Source organism: Rhipicephalus sanguineus, chromosome 2, assembly GCF_013339695.2.
Source record: "Rhipicephalus sanguineus isolate Rsan-2018 chromosome 2, BIME_Rsan_1.4, whole genome shotgun sequence".
In the NCBI taxonomy this organism is placed as follows: Eukaryota; Metazoa; Arthropoda; class Arachnida; order Ixodida; family Ixodidae; genus Rhipicephalus; species Rhipicephalus sanguineus.
The window spans coordinates 174708533-174718215 of NC_051177.1; positions in this window are offsets into that span (position 1 = coordinate 174708533).

Below are 9683 nucleotides of genomic sequence, written 5' to 3' on the forward strand. Positions count from 1 at the left end.
ACGATGCAACTACTGCCTTGCCAAATCACTACAAAATTGGTTTTATTGGAGTCGCTTGGTTGACTGGCTTGTGGAGCTTGACATCAGAAATCAACTCAGGCTGAGAAACTCTGCAGTGGAGTGCGTCGAATAATATCGACCACCTTTTATACTTGATAGATATTACATCCTTCATAAATGCACGGTCAAATTCCTCATAGAAATAATGTATTTTCAGAACCGATCGTCCCAATTGATTTATGCCCTAAAGTTTGATTTTTCAGACTAAATGGCTCTAAATCACGGCACTCCACTGTCAAGCTGCCATGCTGGATTTTCCACTGGCCTGGCTTCCAGTAGCTAGTTGTGTGGCATTGCGTTCTTATGTACACAATGCAATGCTATTACAGACACCGCTTACACAGTACTAAAATACTAAAACTCACTAGTGTATCCTGTCAAAAGAAACTCTACCCGACTACACGAAGAACCGGATGAAGATTTTGAAGGCATCTGAAAATTAAAGAACAAGAGCCAGAAAAATGCAAAGAAGCGCACCCAGCCCTTGAAGAGACTGAAGGGTGTTTTCGGCATAGAATCTGCCAGGTCTGAAAAATCAGTCGGCAGCTGTACTTCTACGCAAACACGTTTCACTTTTGTGCTGCGAATGGTTCTATGAAAGAGGAATCAACAACAATCGTATTTGGAAGGCGTTCCGTAAGTTTCTCTCCTTTCTTTTTCACCTAACTGCTGAAATTCCATTGAAAGTGTCACTATGAAGTAAATTAGGGAACAAATAAAAGTTCATGTTGATATTTTGTTCTTGCAACAGCGCGTACTAAATTCTACCTTTCCTGTTTTTGTGTTCGCTTGTACCTTATCTCACACCTGCTTTGCTTTATCATGCAAGATGGCAGCATCTTACAATGCATTATGTGCTGCTTACCTTCATGAACTGATTTTTCAGTCTCTCCCAAATAGCCCGGCAGCAAAAGTGAATGCACTCGCGAGCAGTCTCCATGCCCACTCTGTTGGCTAGGGCAACGTCCTTGACATCTTGCCCAGACGCAAGGTAGCTGTAATGAAATACCAAAGACCCAAATATATGTGTATTAAATATAATGCAAAATTTCAGTTGTGTTATAATTACTTGTGATATTCAAAAGCATCGTTTTATTTTTATTTAATTTACAGAAATACTGCAGGCCACATGGCCAAAGCAGGAGTAGGAATACAAAAGCATCATAAACTTTGAACAACAAAAGTTGAAAACAAGCCGTTATAATAACAGAATCCAAAATAAGAAATGAAGGTAATACAGGCAGCAAAAAGGCAATACTATACGAGTGTGACTACACTCACATAGGTGAGTTAAGGGTTGAAGTGATTGCTTCCATCTTCAAATTTTTGTCAATAATAACATGATCAAAGTCAACGCACACTACTGCAGAAATTGCAATAGCATAAGCGTGAAGTTACAGTGTGCATATGTTAGTTAAGCAGCAATCAAGGAATGTGAATACAACTTTACTAACTGTGGCAATGACTGTCACACCTAAGCTTACCACACTGACAGAAAAGCAAGTTCTACCAATGAACAATAAACAGGCTGTAATACATTAATACACATTGCATTGCAACATTAGTGGAATGAAGAACTACGCCATTACTCTGGCTGTTATGTACGGTAAGCTTGAAACTAAAACAGAATTCCACCTCCAGATGCAGCTTCCTTCTGAAACACTCATCTGGTGTTCAAAGTTAGACACAAACTCGGCTTACCTCAAGGTTATCGCAAGCCTTTCACCAGGCTCAAGTGGCTCCCTCACAACATGTTCCCGCCTCAGGTCTTGATGCACAAAAGAGAGAAGGTGATCGAACAATGCTGGAGTCATTCTGTAGAACTTAAAAAATAAATCGTGGTCTCCTTCTCTCATCCGACGCATCTGAAAAAAAAAGACAGAAATAAATGGTTAATTTCAACTTATATTCACTCACTATTGCGAAGCGGTGCGACAAATGGGGAACGAAAATAAAGGCAACAAAGACAGCATACATGTAAATAACACAGAAGGAAAAGCCACTACTTCTCAATTCCAACCTCATGGGATCAAATGCTGTGCGAACAGAATCATACAGATACTTACACTAACGAGTACACTGAAATGGGACATGCACATTGGTAATACGTGTCAAAGTGTTTAAACAACGGGGGTTTTTGTGCATAAAATTTGCACGTCCGAATGTTAATCTATCATGCCCTGATTCTCTGGTTCGCCTCAATCTCGAATACAACAATGTTGTGTGGGATCCCTACCAAGTGTACCTTATTAACACCCCCCCGCCCCCCGAAATTATTCAGTTTTGCGTATGTATACATACACGCACACATACGCACGAACATGCACAAAGTATGGCTAAATCACCCCCTCACAAAATTTCTGGCTACGTCACTGCCTACTATGCTCTAGATCACTTGCACACTTCTTCTTCTGGTGTCAAAACTGAGCCACAAACGTGAGTAGCTCTCAACGTAGTCCTCGAACAACATCAGTTCGCGTGAGTTTGTACAACCACCACATGGTATTGAAATATCATCGCTGCACGAGACAATGCATTTGCACACCTTTTAAGAAACATTCGAAAACGAAATGCGACTTACCGCCGTGTAATAGAGCTCCTCTTGTTTGCGGTGCATGAACACAGGCCGCACGCACCAGCGCCGGGGTTGTCGTTCCTCTTCGTGCAAAAGAGCAAGGAGCAAAAGTTTCTTTTTGAGTAGCAAGAGTTTCCGACGTCTCTCCATCGTAAGACCGCAGGAAAAGCGCTCGGCTGGAGACAAACAGCAGAACCGCAGAACTACTAAGCCGGCACGCAGCTCACTGCCCGTGATAATCACAGCGATGTTGCTGCCAACCTTTGGACGCGTGTGACCTTTCGGTAGCAGTACACTTCTATTTGAATGCCCCAATATTTTTATAACAATAAAAAACACTACAAATAATACGCCAGAACTACAAGTTAGAGCCTTTATTACTGGTTCATTGACGAAAACTTCACACCGCTTAAGGAGATTTCAGAATGAATCCGTCTGGTCACACTGTGCGACGCCGACTTGACGCCGAGCTGAACGCTCGTCATATGGTTTGCCGCCCTCTCTGGCGGCGTTGATGCGACGACGCCGAGGGACGCAACGCCAGAAAACGCCGGCAAAAACGCTCTATATGGTTCGGCCTTAACGTTTCATACTGACGTTCAGCGATCCAATGCAACATGCGATAATATATATATATATATATATATATATATATATATATATATATATATATATATATATATATATATATATATATATATATATATATATATATTCTTACAGTATTTTCGTTCAGGCAGCTTGTACAGCAAGAATGGGGGCATTTGCAACTTTGTTTCATGATATCTGGATATTTGTAAAGCATTTTCTATATTACGCCTTTTATGCAAAAACTTGTGGAATAAGGTTAGTTTACCTGGCATTGCTTTTCTTTCAAATGTTTGCGCACGGTGAGCCTTGTTGTACGCTACCTCAGAAATAAAAATAAGTCAACAGCATTGCGGTCGTATGACCGTCTCTACTCTTTTTTACCTTTTTTTTGTTTCCCTTGCGTCTTCCCAGTGTGTTCCGTACATAATAAAGAGCTTGTGGAGGCTAATGAATTGTCAAATAAAGCGGTGTGCATATGGCTAGTAAACCAGTGGCGACTATGAGTAAAAAGCTCGTGAAGTCACTGCGCCCAAGTATTTCAGCTGACTGCGCGTGCAATTTGCTTTTTTTATTACTCTTAATTCGTGCATGCGTGATGCTATTGCCCGATTACTCGTGCGAATAGGGTTTTTTTTTTTTCGTCCGTTCTGCGCGTTTTTACACACGCACCAACGTTCTCGAACTCTGTGGCCGGAACTAGGCCACGCTGATGCCGCTTGACACGTGATTTTTTGCATTCTGTTGTTGCCCCAGCACTAACACAACGCTTAAAGATGGATAAGCTTCATTCCGCACCGCATTACTTAAGTTGAGTAGACTTCAAGTGCCCTGTGTGGAAACGCGGCGCAAAAAACTACAGCGCGTAGCAGACGCCCCTCGCTTTCCGCGCGCTTCCCGAGCGCGGAAAGCCCACGGGTCCGGCGCAGCAGCGGCGCGGCGCGGGAGTTCACGACAAAAGGCCCACGCGGGAGCCGACGCTTTGGACACTCCCCCTATTCTAGGTCACTCTACCACAGCGGTTCCCGGAGCACTCCTTCGTCACTTAAGCCAGAAGAAGGTGCCCGAGAGGGCAGCTAATCCTAACCCCTCCACTTCAGTGACGGCCATGACGACGACCGGAAAACTGGCAACAAGCAGATAATCCAGCCGTTTCTGAGCGACGACGACTGTACTACCCCTCATGTGTCGACGGTGAGCGGGACGTAGCACGGACGACAAGGATGGACTTGAAGCCGCGCCAACCAGACAAAACTAAGGACTCTCCACGACGAACGCGACTGGGAGACCAATGTGGCCGGACTTCTACTGCAGTTTGGAACTGCGTTTAGCTAAAGTAAATTTCTCGGTTATGTTATTTGCATGAATTTTAATTCTGGGGATGTTATCTTTGGTTTTTATTGTTCTCTGAGATAAAATGTTTGCTGTGCCACTGCCTTCTCCCGCGTCTCTCAAATAAATCCCTTGCAAGCACTCCCGGGATATGTGACAACGACGACGTGAAAAATTCGAGGCGCAATGCAGCCGCATACACAGGCGCCGCCATGTTGACATTTATTGCTAGCGCTATTCGCTTTTACTTGCCCAACGCGTGTGCGCAGACGCTACGGGGACGCCGTGGAGACGACGCGGCGCGGATGGAGGCATATTGAGCAGCGCTGCCGAAGGCCACGGTGTCGGTGGCGCCATCTTATTTTATTTGCACAGCTGGCTGCGGCAAATATTCTATACATCGTATCGCTTTCCCTACAGCAGTACACCCACGGCTTTATGGTATTTTGTTCTTTTACCTGGTGCCTTCGTCACCAAGGGGGGTGAAGAGTGCGGGCGGTGGTATGGCGAACCCACAACGACGAAGGTGTGCCTATGCAGCTATGCTTGAAGCAAGGAGGTTATAAAAAAATCTTTTTAAACCTCTTTGACATGAACAAGCCAGGCTATGCGCGTAAAAAACGTGTGGGGGTGAGCAGAGCGGCTATTGGTAACCGCAATTCCAACCATCAAAAAAATAAATATGGGTCGAATAACGTACCCCATCATAGCACGCATTTAATTTCACAGAGTCTGAGATTGGCGGCGCAGCTTTTGTAGGCATTTCGAACTTTCCACCAAAAATATTCAACTTTCGAACAAAGCTTGCTCGTATCGCAGCTGAAGGAGACAACGTTATCTAATATTTTGCTTACCTTTACGATGTCTTGATACTCCTCGTAATTTTCGTAGTAATCAATGCGCACTTCTCCGTAGTTACCATATACAAAGTCGCACTTATAAAACAAAACGAGAATAAGAATTGTTGCGTTCAGTCTCAGTTTCATTCTCGCACTCGTCATCTGTCCGCTCGTCATATCTGCAGCTATGGAAAACGAAATGTGAGGATTGCGAGCAAAAATATATGCCAGTGCACGTCAGTTGAATAAGGTCACCTTAAAATACCTACCCTGCTGTTCTATGTGTATATTAATCATGTGCTGGTAAGAATTAGGGGCTTTTGTACGGACATACACCGTTAGATCTAATTAACATTCGCGAAAAAGCATCCTATTGTTTTCCAACAAATCTCAAGCCGCTTTAATGGAGGCGAGCAAAGAAATGCGTAGCGTTCATTTCTTCGGAAGTACCTTCGTTTTCGCTTACTTATTATTGCTATAGCAATTGTATGGACACTCTCGGCTGATTTTATTGCGATAGCAACTATATGGACACTCTCGGCTGATTTTTCGCCGTCGCCGTCTGTCGACGCCGTCATGTCCCGGATATGCATATGTATGTATGTATGTATGTATATATATATATATATATATATATATATATATATATATATATATATAAAAGCACAAAGGAAAATAAAGCAGAAGAAAAAATTATGAAGTATCCGACCCCGGATTCGAACCAGCAACCACTCGTTCCCCAGCGCGCTGCGTTAGACAACTCAGCCGCACGCCAGGTATGCACCGGCGAACTAACGACGAGCTATTTATATACACCATGTACCGCTAGTGGTAAGCAAATCTCGGAGGAGCGAGAGCGTGTTTTCTATCATGCAACGCTCATAATTTTCTTTCAATTTGAAAACTGCCCTTGAGTCGCGCACCCCAAAGTGGCCACTTTCTGTACCCAGTCGGGATGTGGAAGGAAAAAAAGAGACAAAGAACACCGGGCACACCTTGCATCAGACGCCCCCTTGGTAGGAGACGCAGAGGGTCACTCCACGCACCGCAGTTTAAAAGAACTATCTAAGAGCGTATAAATACTAGATTTCCCCACTTATATTAACCGCCGGTTTCATGGCCAGTCCCCCGTAGTGGGTAAGAGCCAAGAATTAAGGGTCAAGCAAGCAAGCAGCAAGCAAGCAAGTCTCTTATTCTCCATTGTCGACACTTGCAGCGTGTTGCTCAAGCACATAGGCGTAACAACTGTGACAGTTGTTTGTTCAGGCTTGTCCTGTGCATGCCTGTGCGTTCATTTAGGGCGTCCTTCTTTGTGCTTCAGCGGCACGCTGCAAGTATCAAGCTGCTTCTGGTTCGTCGTGTGACGTTTCGATTTCTTGCTATCGCATTCATTGCATCGCCCTTGCGGCGAAACTGCTTTTGTTCCTGGGTAAAGCATGTTAACGCATTGTTTCTGTTTCCGATGCATTTTCTATGGAAATTTATTTATTCCTTTGAGCTGTTATGTATCTACGTGTTTATTATAAATGCGAAGCATCTCTTTGTGGATAAATAGTGCCATGACAATTTTTATCTATCTATCTATCTATCTATCTATCTATCTATCTATCTATCTATCTATCTATCTATCTATCTATCTATCTATCTATCTATCTATCTATCTATCTATCTATCTATCTATCTATCTATCTATCTATCTATCTATCTATCTATCTATCTATCTATCTAACCGCTTACGTCTCGGCACTCTCCTGGCCGCCGTCCTTTACTTGACAGATACCAATATTGGCATAAGAGCGTGTCAGTGTACAGCAAACATGAATGGCATATTATGACATGAATAACAACATGCCTGTCGTGTACATCATGAAAATATTTTTCCATGTCGCGTGTGGCGCATACCGGCACACCACGGCAGCCCGTGTTGCAGGATATCCGAAGAATATCCGGCACACCACGGAAGCCCGTGTCGCAGAATATCCGAAGAATATCCGGCACACCAGGGCAGCCCGTGTTGCAGAATATCCGAAGATTACCCGGTACACCATGGCAGCCCGCGTTGCAGAATATCCGAAGAATATCCGGCACACCACGGAAGCCCGTGTCGCAGAATATCCGAAGAATATCCGGCACACCACGGAAGCCCGTGTCGCAGTATATCCGAAGAATATCCGGCACACCACGGCAGCCCGTGTTGCAGAATATCCGAAGAATATCCGGCACACAACGGCAGCCCGTGTCGCAGAATATCCGAAGAATATCCGGCACACCACGGCAGCCCGTGTCGCAGAATATCCGAAGAATATCCGGCACACCACGGCAGCCCGTGTTGCAGAATATACGAAGAATATCCGGCACACCACGGAAGCCGTGTCGCAGAATATCCGAAGAATATCCGGCACACCACGGCAGCCCATGTTGCAGAATATCCGAAGAATATCAGGCACACCACGGCAGCCCGTGTTGCAGAATATACGAAGAATATCCGGCACACCACGGAAGCCGTGTCGCAGAATATCCGAAGAATATCCGGCAACCAGGGCAGCCCATGTTGCAGAATATCCGAAGAATATCCGGCACACCACGGAAGCCCGTGTCGCAGAATATCCGAAGAATATGCGGCATACCACGGAAGCCCGTGTCGCAGAATATCCGAAGAATATCCGGCACACCAAGGAAGCCCGTGTCGCAGAATATCCGAAGAATATCCGGCACACCACGGGAGCCCGTGTTGCAGAATATCCAAGAATATCCGGCACACCACGGCAGCTCGTGTTGCAGAATATCCGAAGAACATCCTGCACACCAGAGAAGCCCGTGTCGCAGAATATCCGAAGAATATCCGGCACACCACGGGAGCCCGTGTTGCAGAATATCCGAAGAATATCCGGCACATCACGGAAGCCCGTGTCGCCGAATATCCGAAGAATATCCGGCACACCATGGCAGCCCGTGTTGCAGAATATCCGAAGAATATCCGGCACACGACTGAAGCCCGTGTCGCAGAATATCCGAAGAATATCCAGCACACCACGAAAGCCCGCGTCGCAGAATATCCGAAGAATATGCGGCGCACCACGGCAGCCCGTGTAGCAGAATATCCGAAGAATATCCGGCACACCATGGCAGCCCGTGTCGCAGAATATCCGAAGAATATCCGGCACACCATGGCAGCCGTGTTGCAGAATATCCGAAGAATATCCGGCACACCACGGAAGCCCGCGTCGCAGAATATCCGAAGAATATGCGCCACACCACAGCAGCCAGTGTTGCAGAATATCCGAAGAATATCCGGCACACCACGGAAGCCCGTGTCGCAGAATATCCGAAGAATATCCGGCACACCACGGAAGCCCGTGTCGCCGAATATCCGAAGAATATCCGGCACACCATGGCAGCCCGTGTTGCAGAATATCCGAAGAATATCCGGCACACGACTGAAGCCCGTGTCGCAGAATATCCGAAGAATATCCAGCACACCACGAAAGCCCGCGTCGCAGAATATCCGAAGAATATGCGGCGCACCACGGCAGCCCGTGTAGCAGAATATCCGAAGAATATCCGGCACACCACGGCAGCCCGTGTCGCAGAATATCCGAAGAATATCCGGCACACCATGGCAGCCGTGTTGCAGAATATCCGAAGAATATCCGGCACACCACGGAAGCCCGCGTCGCAGAATATCCGAAGAATATGCGGCACACCACAGCAGCCAGTGTTGCAGAATATCCGAAGAATATCCGGCACACCACGGAAGCCTGTGTCGCAGAATATCCGAAGAATATCCGGCACACCACGGAAGCCCGCGTCGCAGAATATCCGAAGAATATGCGGCACACCACGGCAGCCAGTGTTGCAGAATATCTGAAGAATATCCGGCACACCACGGAAGCCTGTGTCGCAGAATATCCGTTGCCAGCTTCGGTAGTGTTAAGAAGCCCGTTTGCCAGCAAATACGTTGCCAGCCTACGTAGCGTTAGAAGCCCATGTTGCAGAAAATCCGTTGGCAGCGTCAGTAGTGTTAAGAAGCCCGTGTTGGAGAAAATCCTTTGCCAGCGTCGGTAGTGTTGAGAAGCCCATGTCGCAGAAAATCCGCTGCCAGCGTTGGTAGTGTTAAGAAGCGCGTGTCGCAGAAAATACGTTGCCTGCGTGGGTAGTGCTAAGAAGCCCTTGTCGCAGAAAATCCGTTGCCAGCGTCGGTTGCGTTAAGAAGCCCATGTTGCAGAAAATTCGTTGCCAGCGTTGGTAGTGTTAAGAAGCCCATGTCGCAGAAAATCTCTTGCCAACTT